Source organism: Anabrus simplex, chromosome 2, assembly GCF_040414725.1.
Source record: "Anabrus simplex isolate iqAnaSimp1 chromosome 2, ASM4041472v1, whole genome shotgun sequence".
NCBI classification, from domain to species: domain Eukaryota; kingdom Metazoa; phylum Arthropoda; class Insecta; order Orthoptera; family Tettigoniidae; genus Anabrus; species Anabrus simplex.
This window is the reverse complement of record NC_090266.1, coordinates 228,508,910-228,530,366: the sequence shown is the minus strand read 5'-3', so window position 1 is coordinate 228,530,366 and position 21,457 is coordinate 228,508,910. Positions and strand designations below refer to the sequence as shown.

The 21,457-nt window shown below is 41.6% G+C and overlaps 1 protein-coding gene across 1 annotated transcript in view; it reads left to right on the top strand.

The window, feature by feature from the left end:
• LOC136864018 (discoidin domain-containing receptor 2) overlaps nt 1–21,457 on the top strand; it is a 1,053,752-nt gene that overhangs the window by 663,579 nt on the left and 368,716 nt on the right. The gene's annotated exons all lie outside the window — the stretch shown is intronic.

Sequence of the window (21,457 nt, the reverse complement as noted above, 5' to 3'; positions counted from 1 at the left end):
GTTTCATTAGTTGAAAGTTATTTCCTGGCACTGAAGATGACCGTTTTCAATTTTAATTCAACTTTGGAAGACAATGTAACGTCACCAAACAAATTCAGTGCTAACAATTCTGATTTTACATACGCTGTCAACAAGTCATTTCCAATAACTTGGTCAACAAAATCACTTAGTGCATTAATAGAAGATAGATAATCCTGAAATACACATATGTAACCATTCAAACATGCTTCACCGTTATCCCTTAGATTGTACAGAGGCATATTTATTTTCCAGCCAATCAATACTCCATTTATTCCTACTATTCAAGGAAAATAATTATGCACGGATTGTCTTTCGATAGTAGTACTTTCATCTTCTTTAGTCCACTTCTTTACTTGATCAGCTAAATTTATATTGAAGAAGAACGTCACACCTTACATGACTTGATGCAGAGCGCTTAGGCTTATGTTAAACTATACCTATTTTACAAACTGAAGCTGTCTGCAGCCCAGAAAAGAAAGCTGCTTAATTTCTCATTTCCTCAGACATGGCAATGAAAATATTGGCTGCTAGAAAAACGTTAAGTTAAACTTTCTATCACGTTGCCCACTCTCTCTAAAATGTTCCATGAATCCTTGATCATTTTATCCATTGGCAGCAACTTCAAGGTAATTTATATTTCTCTGTTCAGATTAAAATCATGAAATACATGAAACAAAGCGAAATGTTTGTACACCATGAAAACAAAATACCCTCACACCTAACCGAATAAGGTGTACCAATAAGCCGGTGACCGACGTCCACAGTCTTAGATTTGGTTTCAAACCATTCTAGCGGAATAACATCAGACCCTATAAAACGAGAGTTCTGTTCGTTGATAAAAGATATGTTGAAATAAAGGTCGTTCAACAAAAGTTTCCGCTCTCAACATGTACACTCAAAAGTGCCGGAGCCGAGAATAGAAACATTCAAGTATGGCCTCGTCTCCAAGTAAACTCGCAATTCTCAGACAAACATTCTTTGCAGTGGTGATCGTTGGCTACCACGAACGAAGTCGAAAATCAATGGTTTAGGGCTAAACGGTATTTATTTCAACATTTCTTCCCCAACAAACACGAGGTCTCATATTGTCGCTCCTATTCCGAAACCGCGAATGTAACAATGTTCTTCCTATCCATTACTTCCTTTAAGACTGATCACGTCTCCTAGCCACATATTGATATACACATCCATCAGAACAATTTTCGAAAAGTTCACTTTCCTATGCGGGTGTGTAAAGGAAAATGAACCTAAAATACATCATACTCTAGGAGTGAGTAAATATGTCGTGCAAATATATTCCTACAGTACGATGCAGTAAGGTTCATTTTCCTTTACATGCTAGCATTGGAAAATAAACTCAGCGAATTTGTTTTGATGGACTGCATATCAGTTTGTGGCTGGGAGGCGTGACCAGTCTTAAGGGAAATAATGGATAGGAGGTGCATTGTCACATTCGCGGTTTTGTCATAGGAGTAACGATATTTGAAGATTAAAGTTATTTTGCTGGAATAGAGTGATATTAATCTTAAGGTTATGGAGGTCTGTCGCAGTTTTCTTGGTACTAAGAATTCTGATCTGTCACGCTTTCACGAGTCCTGGCTCGAGTCCAGGTGCTCGCAACAAGTGGAAAGATCAGACGCATCGAGTGTGGCAACAGAACCCGCAACGGTGGAAGGTAGAACGGAATATAGTGTAGGCATAGGCCATAAATGATTTAAGAGAATGTGCAAACCACTTGGCGGCTTACCTTTTGCAAGCCTAGTTTATGAAATGTCATTGAATTTGGCATATTACTGTATTCTAAGAATTGTGCACGCATTAAACTAGTTGGTTTTGCTTTTATATTTAGGGGCTTAAGATATCATTGTAATAAACTCGTCTACTTATGGGTATATCAACTCCGCCTAATAGCCTAGTACCTGTCAGGACGTATTTGTACTAAATATGGCTAGTGATAGCGTGAATTTGAGAGGCATTATTCCAACATTCTCCTGGATATAGATTCTGAGAAAGCATGGGAAACATTTTTTGAGAGCGGCTGGCAATTGGATTTAATTCCATTTGTCTTCACATAGCCATTCCTCCTTATAGCCCACTTAAACGAGGTGAGTTATCCGATCTGTTATAATTATAAAATGTCATTTGACATGTTACTGTGAGAGAAGTTGTAAAATATCAATCAATCAATCAATCAATCAATTAATTAATTAATTAATTAATTTCAATTTCGATTTTTTACAAGTCGTTTTACGTCGCACCATCACAGATAGGTCTTATGGTGACGATGGGGTAGGAACGGGCTAGGAATGAGAAGGAAGCCGCCTTGGCCTTAATTAAGGTACAGCGCCTGCATTCTTCTGGTGTGAAAGTAGGAAATCACGGAACACGTTTGCCGACAGTGGGATTCGAACCCACTATCTCCCGGATTCGAGCTCATAGCTGCGCGCTCCTAACCGCACGGCCAACTCGCCCGGTAAAACCAGCCCTCGGGTTAATACTCAACATACAGCATACTACTTACAACATAATGCGGTTGTAACCAAAAGCATTTTATGATAGGTATTCAGTAATTTTCCATGATAATCAATCGTTACAGCAAATGTACAATTAAATACAGGGAATAGTTCTGCCATCCCAGTCCAAATCATTCCTAATTAAATAAACGTGGGCCTAAATGCTTTTAACATACTACCTACGTGTTCCTAATTTTGTCCAAGAAGTTTTACTCCCCGTAGTCACACGAAAGATTTGGTTGCGTTTTTATCGTTCTAGTCCTCGGTACGTTTATCAGACTGAGACCAGGCACACTTATCTCGGTTTTCCTTTAGCTACCTTGAAAAGTATTCCTACGAGAATCACCCAAGTAAATCGAAAATTCCCACTTCTCCGCCAGGCAAATGCCGGGATGGTACGTAACTTAAGGCCACGGCCGCTTCCTTCCCTCTTCGTTGTCTATCCCTTCCCATCTTCCCATCCCCACACAAGGCCTCTCTTCAACATAGCAGGTGAGGCTGCCTGGGTGAAGTTCTGTTCCCCTCCCCAGTTGTATCCCCGATGCAAAGTCTCACGCTCTAGTACACTGCCCTTGAGGTGGTAGAGGTGGGATCCCTCGCCCTCCCTGAGTCCGAAGGAAAAACCAACCCTGGGAGGTAAACGGATTAAGAAAGGAGGAGACTGCCGAGACTGAATATTAATTTCTACGCGGTCTTGACTGTACCACTACTAGTTATGGAGGTATATATAGCACAAAACCTTAGCTGATGGCACCGGCCCCATAGTACAGGGGTAGCGCGTCAGCCTCTTGCTCTGAGGCACGCGTGTTCGATTCCTAGGCAGGTCAGGGAATTTTACCTGGATCTGAGGGTTGGTTCGAGGTCCCCTCAGCCTACGTGATTTCAATTGAGGAGCTATCTGACAGTGGGAGAGCAGCCCAAGTCTAGAAAGCTAAGAATAATGGCGGGGAGGGTAGATACATAGTGCCGAGCACGGGCAACTCGTAATCTCCAAGTCTTCGGGGTCTTCGGGCTAAACTGCGCTCGCTTGGTAGGCCATGGCGTTTCGGGGCTGGTATGTCATGGGGTTTAGTTTGGTTTGATTAGCTGACGGCAGAGTACTCTGAGGTTTATTCTTCATCCACCAACAAACTGAATTTCATTATACTGTATAATCAAACAATGACCGTGCACGTAACTGCTACATTCCTTATGAATGTTGAAATAGTTTCCAAAGAGATTTTTTCATTTTATGTTATTCTTGTCTTCTAGTACATGTTACAGGCCACACTGTCCGGGGATAGTGAGCTTGGTTCTTACCGAAAGATCCCACGTTCGATTCCTTGCCAGGTCAAGGATTTTCACCTGCATGTCATGGCTGATTCGAGGTCCACACTGCGAACGTGAGGCGCTATCTGCTGGTGACAGAGCAGCCCTGGTCTACAAAGCCATGAATTATGGCCGAGGAATTTCGTCGCGCTGACCACGCGTCCGCTAGTCATCCCACGGTCTTCGGGTTAAGCATTAGTCACTTGATAGGCCTCGACACCTCAGGGATGCAGAGCCATGCGGCGGGTTTCTAGTAGATGTGCATTAGTCACTTGATAGGCCTCGGCGCCTCAGGGCTGCAGAGCCATGCGGCGGGTTTCTAGTAGATGTGCATTAGTCACTTGATAGCTCTCGGCACCTCAGGGCTGCAGATCCATGTGGCGGGTTTCTAGTAGATATGCATTAGTCACTTGATAGGCCTCGGCACCTCAGAGCTGCAGAACCATGCGGCGGGTTTCTAGTAGATGAGCATTAGTCACTTGATAGGCTTCGGCACCTCATGGCTACAGAGCCATGCGGCGGGTTTCTAGTAGGTGTTACCAGCGGATGATGTAAGAGTAGGGTGACTGATTCTTATTTAGAGGCTCCGTGTTACGTTTGCGGTGAGTCCAAGGATGCCAATTCTTGACTAAAGACTCGAAAAGAGACAGCGGACTCGGTCATGAAAGGCATTCAATACAGCTGAGAATATCATAACACTGACTTTTTTAATATCTGCTGGCCATATGGCTGCTAAGCAGCCGTCTTGGTAGGCCATGGTCCTTATAGTGCTGAATGTGCCACGGGCATAGATTGGGAGGGGGAGGTGGGGGAGGGCGATCCAAGTAAATGTTATATGAAATGAAGCTTGCTGTATGTTTTAACTACTCATTATTCTTCTTATCATTTGGACGTATAAAACAATAGTGCAATAGTGTTTACCACTCCAGAACTCGCTTAACATACTGTACCTCACCTGAAATCTAAGTTTATACGTCAGTGACATAGATAATATACCTTACAATATAACACAGCATTCAAATGATTAATGGAGCTTCGAGAAAACAAAGCGGACTTGTTTTTGTCACCCGAGACTGTTTCATGTTCTTTGGCAGGCAGTCTGAAATACAAAAAGAAACATGGAAGCAAGTTCTTAGTAATTTTGTTGTGGATAGAAATTAATCTGTGTAATGTTCGGTACATTCCAGCTCTTTGCAAGTTTCCCCACTGTGATTCCAATTGGCAGAGATTAATTAGTCATAGCTAACTAACTTTTCTGCCTTTATTTCATCCTGATCCTTTCCTCGTAAAGAGGTTTCCATTCCTGTAATACTTGTGTTGACACTCACCGTTTAAGTAGAGCTTTAGCTTAAGGGGGAGAAATATGGTGTGGGTTTGGTTTTACGACCTTGTCGAGAAGAGGGTTTGGACATACAGTACTCAGTGTTAATTCCGAGAGAGATGCTATCATTAAGTAGGACCTGAGATAATTGATTAAGCTGGATAGAGACTCTACACTAATCCCAACTCGGGAACAAGTTAACTGATTCCACTCCAGCCCATTACACATGGGCCCCCAGCGTGGCACACAATGAACCCAAATGCTTAGTTTCGGTACAAATTATATTTAGCCAGGGGTAAGTTTACAAAACAACACCGCCAACTAAGAGATTCTAAGGAAGGCGAATGCAAGAACACAGGGAATATGCATAGGAAATAACATTCATGACCGTCATAACATACAGTGCAGAAAATGATGGTGTGGCAAAGTAATTCATCAGTTCATTGGAACATGTCATTTGTAGCTGTCCTTGTTTGTAATTTGTTCAGATTCAATAATTATATACATGCAAATAGCAAGAAATTTCTGAAGACATTGACTAGACCAGGACATTATATGGAAGTGAGATGTGGATACTTACTGGTGCAGAAAGAAAGGGAATAGAAGCCATTAAAATGTGGTGTCACAAAGATGGTAGATGGGCTCAAACGAAGACTTAATAAATTCAGTAGGTGAGGTTTTTCTGTCGGACAGTGAAAGTAATGTCCAATGCCTGGTTCAATCAAATTCTTTGTCTCTTTCTCTGTTTGTTTGTTTGTTTGTCTTTTACAGAATTACAGGAAGGTGGCAGGGAGGAATCACATTCAACTTCGTATCTAGGTTAAGTGTAACTATGAGTAGGACCTTTGTTACTCATTTTACTATTCGTGGTTAGGAAGAAGACTTGGACACGAGGAGAATGGAAATAATGTGTGTTGCTATGGCTCTAGGAAACGTTATATCCCATCATCTACCTCCTGAGCATCTTTTGGCGTACGATAAATAACGAAACGATGTGCCTTAGCACAGGGCGAAACATACTGGGTAGAAGGGTTCAAAAGATGCGCTCCCTGTCAGTCCGACTTAAAACCCGATCCATTCTAATCTTCCCATTGGTCGTGAAGTTTCGCATCCAGGTGAGTAAGAATGCTATATATTTTCGCATTACTATGCTTCATTGTTTAGTGAAACGACCAGAAGCGTCCGAAAAATGATTACTGAAACCAATAACTGGGTATCCCTAAGAGTCTGAGCTCTGTGTAAAACAGTGAGCAATTGGCGTACAAATGTGTAATAAAACACATGCGAAGCTATTTTGCTGTCAACGACGACAACGGCAGCTAGTTCAATTTTCTTTACTTGTCGGCTGTGGGACCATATTTAGCTTGCAACTATAGTATTTAAACCATTTTCCTTTCCCAGCAGGGTAAAGGGTTTTCGATTTTTAAACATGTGTGAATATATTACTAATATTTATTTACAACGGGTTTTGTTTTCAATTAATTTGCGAAATTTGAAGATGTCCACTTAATTGAACGAAACATGACTCCAAAAGGAAATAGCCGGTTTCTGGCATTGACCGACGGAATGTTTTGCAAGTGGTTTTTCAGTGCAGTCTAGCCGTTGTCCGGCTACTGTCTCCAAAGACAGCCAATTAAACATCAAAGCGCTGCGTGCATCTCTCTCATGCGTTGGTTGTCTTCGTGGAAATGGTTAATCTCGTCGGTAGATCATATTCGGTAGTATATTCGGTTTCGAGTCCCTAGGGCATTCACAGATTTGGCTTTTTCGTCTTAGAATCGTGATATTCCTTTTTTTAATAACACATTTTTCAGCTTTACGTCTTAAATATTCCGACTCGCTGTTTGGTGTCACTCTCAGCTAATTTGAGAAGTTTCGAGGACGTTTTATCCGAGTGACAACGTCATTGGTTTCTCTCCAAGGCAGCTACGGTTTTAATCCCAATCATGCCCGTGGATTAAAACAAGCCACGTTCCTGCGGTTAGCATTCTACGCAAAGCTGAAGGTCCAGTGACTATGACCACGGTGATAGCTCCCTCAGACCCGAATAATATCTTCAAAAATTAATAGTTATTAAATAGGCCTTATTGCCTCTTGAAAGGATAACATGTGAGAAGTATTCTTTGAAATACTTTTATCAATATTTATGACACTTGTGATAGTACATATATCACACCCTCGTACTATATATAGAAGTGAGAGATATTATTGTCAGTATTCGGCTATTATTACAATTATTATTATTATTATTATTATTATTATTATTATTATTATTATTTCAGTTGTATATTTTGTCATTAATATTTGTAAGCTGGGAGATCTTCATATATGTAGATATGAGTAATTTGTTTTGTACAACGGCTGGGAAAATATTGCTACATTGAACTTGGAAAATTTGGATGAGTCATGTGTCTACCCCAGTGTTTGATGAGATGTAGTTGTTGTTGTCGTTGGGAAGTTCTATGATTCATGTGAATAGCCCAGAATCCCATGAGCTTGTTGATGTTGTAGTCGGAAATCTTCGATGACTCATGTGAAACACCCCAGAGTTTGTTTTTGTCTTGGGACCAAGAAGAAGTCCAGGACGTGGTCTTGACAAGAGGATCTCCCATGATTGGATGGCCAGGATCATTCTCGACGTATCATGTGAGAGCTGAGGTCTTTATATACTTCGCCATCACAGCGGAAGTCAACTACAACCACACACACTGTACGGGAATGGAGGAGTGCTGATACACGATACGGGAGTGAAACTGGATATACGGTACTGGAGTGACACGGCTGCACTATACTGGACTGGACTTCAAACGTTGGTGAACGTAGTGTTCTTGTGTTTGTGAAAAGTGACTGACATACAACTATGTATTGTATCACTTTGTGACGGCCCGGTATTACATGTTGTTGAAAGCTGTGAGGTGCTTTATCTCAGACTTTCCATAATTTATGTTCAGGAACGACAAGGGTGTGTTGCTCAAATGTATATATCTTTACAACAAATGTTAAAGTCAGTGAACACAGTATTACGAGGTACAGTATCTGTGTGATATAATAAGTGCCGATTATGAGAATCGGCAAGTCGTGTTGATACAGAGGCAGTGAAGGGTTCTTATATACATATATGTACAGTGTTCAACGAACTAATTACAAATGGTAGCTTAGTTCTCGCTTTCGTTTTCACACTGTTTTCTTTGTTGTTGTTGTAAATATGGAGTCTTCCAGTAATAATTTGTTTGTGTATTATAAGTTATTTTCGTATGTTGATGAGGTTCTCATGCACGGATTTTGTTGAGAATATAGTTTGATATTTAGAATCAGTGGAGTTATTGATGAACCTAGGTGCAGTTCCTACCTATTTAGTCGTTTTCAGAAGGTTCGGTAAGGCCTGTAGCAGATGTACCAGTACGCAGCATTATGTACACGCCCTGGGATATAAAGAATTATCATGCTCTATCTAAATTCGAGGGATCAATTCTGGTGAACTCTGGCGCCCATACTACGGACATTTCGAAAAATTATGTTTATTTATTTAATTTATTTCAAGTATTTTATTTATTTATATAATTTTATTTATATATTTTTATTTATTATTATTTGTTAGTATTCACCAAACTGTTACACACTCACAAAAACGTTGCTATAAAATGTGATAATGTCTATCTTTTAGTACGCATGATTATGGGGTACACAAGTTGTATTACACCCAAAATGGATACCTGTTCCGAAATACAACATATCGTTGGCTTACTTCTAAAACCTCGTATGTCCCAATGCTCTTCCTATCCATTATATTCCTTAAGACTGGTCACGCCTTCCAGTCACATATATATATATACGCAGCTCATCAGAACAATGTTCGTTGTGTTCATTTTCCTATGGCTGTTTGTAAAGGAAAATGAACCTTAAATACATTATACTGCAGGAGTGCGCAAATTCGCAAGCAAACAACATCTCTACAATGCGGTATGATAAGGTCTAGTTTCTTTACACTTTCGCACAGAAAAATGGACACTACGAAAATTATTCTGATGGACTGCATATAAATGTGTGGTTGGTAGGCGTGACTAGTCTCAAGGAATATAATGGGTAGGAAGAGTGTTGGGACTTACGAGGTCTTAGAAGTAAGCCTTCGATATTATTTAATAATATGCACGTGGAATAACCACTCACTCAATCAATCGTCCAGATACCTCTGAAAACACCCAACCAATGAGAGTGAAATTCGCCGTGCAAGTTTCTACTAGGGCATAAGTAACCGCTAAAAACCTTTTTGAATAAGTCAGCCACAGAGGGGTAAAATAATAGTGAACACGGAATGTGGACAACGCTTTTGAGCGATTGGTTCCGGGCTGATAAGATGGTTAATTTGTCTGCCACTTGACAGCATTGATAAGCCTGTTAGAAATTCTATTTTATGCCACTTCGTAGCGTTCATATCTCTTGCTGCGGCTTGCTACTGCGAATAATTAACAACGTAAGAAATTCAGTCGTTACTGAGGAGATATTGCAGGTACTGTTTCCCGAATCTATCAGGAATGTCTTATCGGACAGAGCTTATACCATAGTCGTGCTGTAGATACGACAAGAATTTCTGTATCTTGTTGTACGATGACGCCGTCCCGGCAATGTAGAGGTGTGTGCCTGCCTCTTGTCCGGAGGCCCCAGAATCGATCCCTGGCCAGGTCAGCGATTTTTGCCTGGATCTGAGGGCTAGTTCGATGTCCATTCAGTCTTCGTTGTTACAATTTAGGAGGTATCTCGGAGTGAGAAAGCGACTTCGGTGTAGAAAACCAAGAATGACGATCGAGAGGACCACATGACAATTCGTAATGTGAAGGCCTTCGGGCTAAGCAGCGGTCACTTGGTTGTTGTGCCATGGGGTTTGGTTTGGTGTTTTTGTTTTACGATGGCATTATATAGATGCGAGTGTGTCTAGACAACCACTTAATCTGAAAACCGGTTAAGGGCGCACAGCTGTGAGATTGCATCCCGAAGATAGTGGGTGTGAACCCCACTCTCGGCAGCCCTGAAGATGGTTTTCCGTGGTTTCCCATTTTCACACCAGGCAAATGTTGGGGACGTACCTCAGTTAAGGCCGCGGCCTCTTCCTTCCCACTACTAGCCATTCCCTATCCCATTGTCATAATAAGACCTCTTTGTGTTGGTGCGACGTAAAGCATATTCTTAAAATAGAATTAGAATGAATGTAAGGTGGCGAATTCGGCGAAAAAGGCTTAGTGTATGAAGGTTATGGCGTTGTTTTAGTCGTAACCGACCAGGTTTTTCAGAAGCCTAGGTGATTTAGTTATTTTACCGAAGGACGCTTATGTAGTATAGCGCACAAAAACGTTTTGAGCTCGTTGTAATTTATCTGCAAGTGTGGCAGTCTGGTCATTGTAAACTACATTGCAATAGTAAACATGAGGTGACTAGAGTACAGAAAAGACGCACTTTAAATATCCGAGAAAAAAAGTATTTTATCTTTGTTTTCTGGCAAAATGTAACGGCTTCATGCGAGGGCCCTGACAGTTTTAAAACAAAATGGACCCATAGCTTACGTGAATGATGTTGATCCACGAAATATCACTGTAATATTTGTCACAAATGGGAGACAGTAATTGCTTTTACTCAAATAAAGTCTCAAATCCCAGGTTGATTAAGAAATAATACGAAATATTTTATTTTAGAGAATACATACTTTACTGCCATACAACAACTATTTCTGCTACGTCGCAGCGCTTCCGTAAGTGCTTTGTTTGTGCAACACTGTCGTCTGTGATGTCTTTGCTCACTGAAGTTCTTTGGTATCGTTTTATTCATTTTTCTCATTCGACGTAATTTGATGGGCTGACACTTCATGTGCATTAACTGGTTCATTAAACGATTTATTGGTCCAGGGATCATGCTATTTTTCAACAAAATACCCGCACTCCCATTCGCTAGAAAGAGAGCTCGTTGTTGCCAGCCCTGGACCTCAAGAAAAAAATGACGGCGCGAGCAGCTGAATGCAAGACATAGCCAAAGATATCAAAAATCGCAGACATAGCACTCCCATTCATCGGTCCCAGCCCTGGACCTCAACAAAGAAACAAAAGACGGTGCAAGCAGCGGAATGCACCATGGACTCCTATTTACAGCCAGTAAATACGTATACCTATTTCTTGCTAGTAACGACGGTATTTCTGAATCAACCTGGGATTTGAGACTTTATTTGAGTAAATCAATGATTACCTTTCGTTTGTGACAAATATTACAGTGATGTTTCGTGGATCAACATCATTCACGTAACCGGACCCATAATTTCTTTTTGTAGGAAAACTGTTTGTCTGTACTATTTCAATGAAAAAGTTGAGAAAAGCTTGTCACTTCCAAACGAAAATGTATGAACGAGCGAGTTAATTTGAGAAGGTAAAATAGTTTGGAGAGCTTGGGGAGTGCCATAGCGAAGCTTACCTGTAAACTTCTAAAGACACTCCCCATCATTCCAATGACGCCAATATCTGAATTGCCCAAGAGTCGCTATAGCAACATATTACAAATGTTTCTGCTCTTTGAAACTGGAATCGACGTTCATGAAGGAGGGGGAATGAACGATGGCGGAGTGTGAGTTCGCGAGTCATAATGAGTCTCCGCAAATTGGCTGCTCCCTCACCCTCTACTCCTCCATTTAGATAAGGGTAGCTGTGTTTAAACTTTTCCCACTGAGACGTGTTAAATACCGCAGTAATTCGCTGAACTTGCTGAGTTGTCGCATGCCATCTTATCAATGTTTCTTTTAACTTGGCCAAAAAGTAGTAGTATCTAATTGTTATTATTTAGTGTCATTACGGGTATATGATGAGAAATGATTATGTAAGTAAAGCTATTGCTGTGTCTGTAATATAATGAGTTATATTCATGCCAAAGAAAGCTGGAAAATATCTGGGGGGGGGGGGGGAATTCACAGTACAAATCTCAGGTCGAAAATAAGGAGGCAGAGTATTCAGCATTGTGCCGTGACCAGCCTTTATTTCGAGAGGAAATACACGATTGAATATATCCCTCTAATACTCATTTGGAAAGCAGGTTAACATGAATAATTATATAACATTGTCACTAGTTCTGTTCCTTGAAAAGGACGTGGATGTTACATGGACTCTTCGAAAAAGTTCATGCAAGATAGAAGTCACGAAGGAAGTAAGGCGATATGGCGTTGCCTGAGAGTGTACGAAATGTTGAATTTTTTTGTCTCCCGTCGATCTATTATGTCTGCTCATTTTAAGACTGGTTTTCATTGGTAATGTTCCTTGAGATTTTAAGAGAAATCGGACAGCTAAAACTTACTTCAGTTACAATATTAAAGGAATATTGTATTATACATAGCAGTTCACTGAGAACCTTGTTCTGCTACGATGATTGGTACACAGACAGCTGGCCCACAGATACTGGAGTGTCACGAGGTCCGGGGGATGATATTCTTTTTCTTAAGTGGGTCTGCTCTTCTCATAGCAAAGTCGGTCGCAGGAGGTTGAATGCACCCCATTCTAGCCCTCAGACCGGGACTAAAAATCCTTCGACGATCCGGAAATTGAACCTGGAGCCACCGAGTAAGTAACGAACACTGTTTACACAACGAGGCGGGTACCTTTCCATTGCTGGTGTAAATTATTTCACATACCGTACATTTTTGATGAATTTTAATCATACGTTTTGAATGTAGGATTCACTGAGCTCAGTTATAAAGTCATTCAAAGATGCAACGATCCAAGGTTTGCAAGTCTTAGACAAGAAGTATCTTTATTCGAGTTGTTTTATTACTTTGTCTGTATTTTAGTCTTCGCTGAAATGTCCAGCGTATGAGCCACTAAATGCCGAGGAAGAATGTAATTGATAAGTTGATTGAGACTCTTTCTTACTGATCACTTTTGTTGATTATAAAATAGTAATTGCGGGATATAATACGTTCAAGTTTATATGTTGCTTAAAATGTAAATAAATAGTTATACCTACATCGTTTATATATCGTCCCCGTCTCGAAAAAAGGGTGTGGATCCAGCAATATTTCTCATGTATCTGCTGCTAGAGAATTGTGAAGCGCGGTTAGACTTATGATAACCATTTCCTGATTAAGCGATCACTGTCGAGATTCACTACGAATCTTATTTTCTGACGGTTGGAATTCAAAAATAAATTCTTTTACTGATGACCAATGAAAATTTGAGCTTTCCTTTTATTTTTTTATTTGTCCTGAGGTCGTGCTCAGGGAGAAACGCTGTACCCGTATATATTCATGACACAGGTCCTACAGCAAGGCTAAAATTTACAGACAGCTTCCTTTTATGGCCAATAGTTCATTTTATTACGACAATTCATGGATGTCTCACTTTTTTACACAAGCGTTGAATAGAAATAGTACATTATTATTCGATTTTCTCAGCAGGAGACAGGAAGGAGATGCTTCTTTTATTTCTTATTGCCTCGTGTATGTTCGTCTCCGCTCAGTGTACAGGGCACGAAACATCGTTTTATAACTGGCACAGAGGTTACTATTCAATAGGCATCGTCCTCAATAACTATAAGTTTCAATATAAGCTCCTCAATGGCGTATGTGTTGGGACCCTCTTGAAGGAGCACCGTGTCTGAAGAGGGTGCGCCTGAGATTGGGGTGGAAGTCACTTCCCTCTCCCGTCACATTCTTGAGGTCGCACAATATTGCTCTTTATCTGGGGAGGTGAGAATAGGCATGTCGTGTGGATTGAGTTGCATCAAGTTGTATGAGTATCTCACGAGCCCAGAGAAGAATCAGGATAAGTGAGTGGGTCGAGAAAAGGGAGACCACCAAAAGAGCACAAAATATGATCTCATTTTTTTCGTATAGAGCACGACCATCATTGTTAGATGCAGCCCTTTCCTTCAGTCCTTCCCCCTGATACACATTTCCCTTTCAAGATGTCCGGTCTGCTGGTATGTCCTCTGGAGCTTACAAATTCACTATTTCTTCTCTCTCTTCCATGCGTTATTTCGCATTATATCATTTCTTAGTTTTTTCTAAAAATTACAAAATAAAAATGATCAAGGTTAATTTTAAAAGTATGCAATTGTTCGGCTGTTTGGATAGAGAGTCAGTGTACTGGCCCGGGTGAGAATATAACCCAGGTCCCTCTGAACCGAAGGTTTTAACTGCGTTGGTTTCATTCTTCTGGCTCGGGGACTGGGTTTCCGCGTTTCTATTAATACACATTTCTTCATCTACACACACACCACTATATAAAACACCGCAGAAAAAGCAATAATGAATTATTAATACATCTTCCACACAGGGTTCGCGTCAGGAAGGGCACCCAGCCGTAAAAGTCGGTCAGTTCTATATCAAATGCCGACCCCAATAAAATGAAAAAAAAGGCAAGTGTGCAATTATTTTCAGAGGGTTGAAAATTAATGATATAGTAGATTAAAAACCCCGATGGCTTTTTCGATTAGAGGAAACTGAATACATGGTCATTGGTTTATATATCCTGATTATTCCTTAAATAGTCCTCAATTAACATGTAAGTACTTTGTGTTTTTGAAACATTTTCAACTGTTATTGAAACTTTGAAATGTACTGTGGTATTGAAATACACAGTCGTTTGTGAAAGAGAATAGATTTCAATCATTTGCATAAGTTACTAGTCGTAACATGATAAAGGGATTTGAACTATATCCCACTAAAGAAAATGTGGACACATGTCCTTGTATTGTTTCGGTAGTTCTATCCTAAACTCATGCAATTACACTGACTGACAGAGCAAATGCAACACCAAGGAGGAGTGGTTCGAAAGGGATGAAAGTTGGGCAAAAACCAGAGACGGCACGGACGAATAATTGATGTTTATTTCAAACCGATATGCAGGTTACACAATGCGCACGGCATCGACACAGTAGGATGTAGGACCACCGTTAGCGGCGATGCACGCAGAAACACGTCGAGGTACAGAGTCAATAAGAGTGCGGATGGTGTCCTGAGGGATGGTTCTCCATTCTCTGTCAACCATTTGCCACAGTTGGTCGTCCGTACGAGGCTGGGGCAGAGTTTGCAAACGGCGTCCAATGAGATCCCACACGTGTTCGATTGGTGAGAGATCCGGAGAGTACGCTGGCCACGGAAGCATCTGTACACGTCGTAGAGCCTGTTGGGAGATGCGAGCAGTGTGTGGGCGGGCATTATCCTGCTGAAACAGAGCATTGGGCAGCCCCTGAAGGTACGGGAGTGCCACCGGCCGCAGCACATGCTGCACGTAGCGGTGGGCATTTAACGTGCCTTGAATACGCACTAGAGGTGACGTGGAATCATACGCAATAGCGCCCCAAACCATGATGCCGCGTTGTCTAGCGGTAGGGCGCTCCACAGTTACTGCCGGATTTGACCTTTCTCCACGCCGACGCCACACTCGTCTGCGGTACTATCACTGACAGAACAGAAGCGTGACTCATCGGAGAACAGGACGTTCCGCCATTCCCTCATCCAAGTCGCTCTAGCCCGGCACCATGCCAGGCGTGCACGTCTATGCTGTGGAGTCAATGGTAGTCTTCTGAGCGGACGCCGGGAGTGCAGGCCTCCTTCAACCAATCGACGGGAAATTGTTCTGGTCGATATTGGAACAGCCAGGGTGTCTTGCACATGCTGAAGAATGGCGGTTGACGTGGCGTGCGGGGCAACACCAAGAAGGAGTGGTCAGAACTTTATGCCAATTGCAGGGTAGACTGACGTCACTGAGGTATGCTCATGATGTGAAATGCGCCGCTGTGCTGCGCACGTAGCGAACGATAAATGGGACACGGCGTTGGCGAATGGCCCACTTCGTACCGTGATTTCTCAGCCGACAGTCTTTGTAGAACGTGTTGTCGTGTGCCACAGGACACGTGTATAGCTAAAAATGCCAGGCCGCCGTCAACGGAGGCATTTCCAGCAGACAGACGACTTTACGAGGGGTATGGTGATCGGGCTGAGAAGGGCAGGTTGGTCGCTTCGTCAAATCGCAGCCGATACCCATAGGGATGTGTCCACGGTGCAGCGCCTGTGGCGAAGATGGTTGGCGCAGGGACATGTGGCACGTGCGAGGGGTCCAGGCGCAGCCCGAGTGACGTCAGCACGCGAGGATCGGCGCATCCGCCGCCAAGCGGTGGCAGCCCCGCACGCCACGTCAACCGCCATTCTTCAGCATGTGCAAGACACCCTGGCTGTTCCAATATCGACCAGAACAATTTCGCGTCGATTGGTTGAAGGAGGCCTGCACTCCCGGCGTCCGCTCAGAAGACTACCATTGACTCCACAGCATAGACGTGCACGCCTGGCATGGTGCCGGGCTAGAGCGACTTGGATGAGGGAATGGCGGAACGTCCTGTTCTCCGATGAGTCACGCTTCTGTTCTGTCAGTGATAGTCACCGCAGACGAGTGTGGCGTCGGCGTGGAGAAAGGTCAAATCCGGCAGTAACTGTGGAGCGCCCTACCGCTAGACAACGTGGCATCATGGTTTGGGGCGCTATTGCGTATGATTCCACGTCACCTCTAGTGCGTATTCAATGCACGTTAAATGCCCACCGCTACGTGCAGCATGTGCTGCGGCCGGTGGCACTCCCGTACCTTCAGGGGCTGCCCAATGCTCTGTTTCAGCAGGATAATGCCCGCCCACACACTGCTCGCATCTCCCAACAGGCTCTACGACGTATACAGATGCTTCCTTGGCCAGCGTACTCTCCGGATCTCTTACCAATCGAACACGTGTGGGATCTCATTGGACGCCGTTTGCAAACTCTGCCCCAGCCTCATACGGACGACCAACTGTGGCAAATGGTTGACAGAGAATGGAGAACCATCCCTCAGGACACCATCCGCACTCTTATTGACTCTGTACCTCGACGTGTTTCTGCGTGCATCGCCGCTCGCGGTGGTCCTACATCCTACTGAGTCGATGCCGTGTGCATTGTGTAACCTGCATATCGGTTTGAAATAAACATCAATTATTCGTCCGTAACGTCTGTGTTTTTTCTCCAACTTTCATCCCTTTCGAACCACTCCTCCTTGGTGTTGCATTTGCTCTGTCAGTCAGTGTATAATCAGTCGCTACTGATCTCCATTTACGGCAGTCGCCCAGGTGGCAGATTCCCTATCTGTTGTTTTCCTAGCCTTTTCCTAAAGGATTGCAAAGAAATTGGAATTTTATTGGACATATCCCTTGGTAAGTGATTCCAATCCCTAACTACCCTTCCTATATAAGAATATTTGCCCCAATTTGTCCTCTTGAAATCCAGCTTTATCTTCATATTGTGATCTTTCCTATTTTTAAAGACACCACTCAAACTTATTCGTCTACTGATGACTTTCCACGCCAACTCTCCATCTGCAGCTCGGAACATACCACTTTGTCGATCAGCTCGTCTCCTTTCTCCCAAGTACTCCCAGCCTAAACTTTGAAACATTTTTAACTGTACTATTTTGTCGGAAATCACCAACAAGAAATCGAGGTGCTCTCCTCTGGATTTTTTCCAGTTCTTGAATCAAGTAATCCTGGTGAGGGTCCCGTAAGGTGGAACCGTAATCTAGTTGGGGGCGTACCAGTTACTTATGAGCCCTCTCCTTTACATCCATTCTACTACAATCCCTAAATACCCTCATACCCAAGTGCAAAGATCTGTAGCCTCTATTTACAAATATTTATGTGATTACTCCATAGAAAATCTCTCCTTATATTAACTCCTAGGTACTTACAATGATCCCCAAAATGAACTTTTACCCCATCAACGCAGTAATTAAAACTGAGAGAACTTTTTCCTATTTGTGAAACAGACAACTTGACTTTTAACCCCGTTTATCATCACACCATTGCCTACTGTACACCTCTCAACATTATAGAGGTCGTTTTGGAGTTGCTCACAATCTTGTAACATTTATTACTCTGTACAGAATAACATAACCTGCAAAGTGCCTTATCTCTGATTCCACTTCCTTACACAAATCATTGATATGTACATATATAAGGAAAACATAAAGGTCCAATAATACTGCCTTGAGGAACTCCCATCTTAATTTTTACAGGGACAGATAAAGCTTTGCCAACTCTAATTCTCTGAGTTCTATTTTCAAGAAATACAGCCACCCATTCGGTAACACCTTTTGTAGTCAAATTGCACTCACTTTTGCCAGTAGTCTCACATGATTTACGCTATCAAATGCCTTAGATAGGTCAATCGCGATACAGTACGTTTGATTTCCTGAATCCAGTATATCTGCTACACCTTGCTGGAATCCTACAAGCTGAGCTTCAATGGAATTACCTTTGATAAATCCAAATTCCCTTCTATCAAACCAGTTATTAATTTCGCAAACATGTGTAATATAATCGGAAAGAATGCTTTCCCAAAGCTTACATGCAATGCATGTCAAACTGACTGGCCTGAAATTTTCAGCTTAATGTCTATCATCCTTTCCTTTATACACAGGGGCTACTATAGCAACTCTCCATTCATTTGGTATATTTCTTTCATGCAAACAATAATCAAATAAGTCCTCCAGGTATGGTACTATGTTCCAAACCATTGTCTTTAGTATATCCCCAGAAACATTATCTATTTCAGCCGCTTTTCTAGTTTTCAACTTTTGTATCTTACTGTAAATATCATTGTTTTCATAGGTAAATGTTAATACTTCTTTAGTATTAGTCACCACCTCTATATGGATATTATCCTTGTAACCAACAATCTTTACATACTGCTGACTGAATACTTCTGACTTTTGAAGATCCTCGCATACACACTCTCCTTGTTCATTAATGATTCCTGGAATGTCATTCATGTAACCTGTTTCTGCCTTAAAGTACCTATACATACTCTTCCATTTTTTCACTAAAATTTGTATGACGGCCCATCATGCTTACCATCATGTTGTCCTTAGCTGACTTCTTTGCTAGATTCAATTTACTAGTAAGTTTCTTCAATTTGTCCTTACTTCGACAGCCATTTCTAACTCTGTTTCTTTCCAATCTGCACCTCCTTCTTAGTCTCTTTACTTATCTGTTATAGTATAGTGGATATTTACCATTCCTTACTACCTTTAAAGGTACAAACCTATTTTCACATTCCTCAACAATTGCCTTCAAGCCATCCCAGAGTCTGTTTACATTTTGATTTACCGTTTTCCACCGATAATAATTACTTTTTAGAAACTCCGTCATGCCTGTTTTATCAGCTATATGGTACTGCCTAACATTCCTAATTTAATACCTTTCTTTCACATTTATTTTTAACTACGACGAAAGAGCTTTGTGACCACAAACACCGTCTATCACTTCGGTTTCTCCATAGAGCTCATCTGGTTTTACCAGCACCACATCCAGTATATTCTTCCCCCTAGTTGGTTCAATCACTTTCTGAATCAGCTGCCCTTCCCAAATTAAATTATTAGCCATTCGTTGGTCATGCTTCCTGTCGTTAACATTACCTTCCCAAATGACATTTTTTAAATTGAGATCACCCGCTGCTATCACGGTCCTTTCAATACCATTTCCCACATAGCTGAGTGCCTTAATAAATAATTTTGAATCAGCGTCAGCGCTACACTTTCCCGGTCTGTACACTCCAAAGACATCAATTTGCCTATTATCTTTAGAGATGAACCTTACACCTAGAATTTCATGTTGTCATCTTTAACTTTTTCACGGCTTACAATTTCTTCTTTCAACGGAATTAATATTAATTAACCGGAAATTAAAATAATGTTTTAGAATTTTTAAAGATTTCATAATATAATCAATTTTGGGAAATCATAAGGAAATTTATCTCACAGTTGTCACAAGGTGTCATCAGAATTGCGTGGTAGAAATAGGGAGTCGCGGGGATTATAACATTTTAATATTGCAATAAAAGCCTCGTTTAAGTTATTAAGATAGCAACCGGTTTTCTCACGTGGAAGTTTCGGAGAATCTGAAAGTACATTACGATTTAGGTATGGCATATTATACCAATACGAGTACAATTCATTTACTCACACAATACATAATTTAGCTACTCCCTCCACTAATTCCAGCATATCTGTTTCTGACAAAATATTGGTCTTAAACGTATTGACCGTGTTAATGTATACACTGCTCCTGTAGAGTACGACAGAATTCCTGCGCTTGCTTTTCTCTTGATTTTCCATTTATATCAGAGCATATTCCATAATACGAAGCTTCAGATTTAGATAAAGGATATCCAATATGTGTAAGTCGATTGGTTTTAAACCCACAGTACGTAGGCAGATAAAAATGAAAACAAAATCGATTTCCTGAAAGTGGATATTGAATATCTTAACCTCCTTCCCCATCATCGCACTTTAGTAAGCGATGCCAATTTTCAGCAAATCTACTCAATTTACACACCCCGATCACGCGTGGAATCACTTAAGTGTGGTGGGAGACTCCTTACAAGCCCACACGCCCTGTGCTCGCGGCGCTGCCGGCATTGTGATGTGAGAGAAGGCAGCTAAGATGATCGCTCCATGAATATAGCATCGCTACGCCTTCCTCTTTTATTCCCACTCCCTTCTCCTCTTCCTCTCTATCCGTTTATTTTTCCCCTTCACACCGAATGAAGCTTGATTTTTTTTTACACCTTCCGTAAAATATCGGTACACAGTTATCAAATGTGCTGTAGATTATTGTACTGATATAATTACAAAAACATAAACAAAATTATCGGCATACAATGTGCCTTCTTGTACTTGAATAACAACGTCTACATTCGTATTTCTGATAGGCTGCAATCGATGTTAATCTAACCCGTGCCCTTTATAGAAAAATATAAACTTACATTTCTTGTTGATGCCAGTTTTCTTGTCTAGAATATTATTGGGGCTGTACGTCACTTAAGGCCACAGTCGATTCCTTCACACTCCTAGGCCTTTCCCATACCATCGTCACCATAAGACCAATCTGTGTCGGTGTGACGTAAAATAAATTGTAAATAATTATACAAATAATCATAAAAAATTAAGAGCTCGTAGCTTGATTCGAACTCTGAATCTGTCGGAACAGCCACATGCTGGCTGCGATTAGCACCATGTAGCCACTCCAGGCGACGAATAGTCGGTATCGTATCTCTGTGCTAATGGAACGTTGCTTCTAAACTGATCTTGTATGTTACAAGTTCTAAACTCGAGTGTGCAGACACGCTTGCCTTGCTGCATTCTCTACGAGTAGACTATGTACCTATTACTTGCTTCAATGAGTCCAGCACTATGTTTTAGGTGGTATTCACAATGAATTTGTCCGTAGTCGGTACTTACGTGGCGATAATTATTAC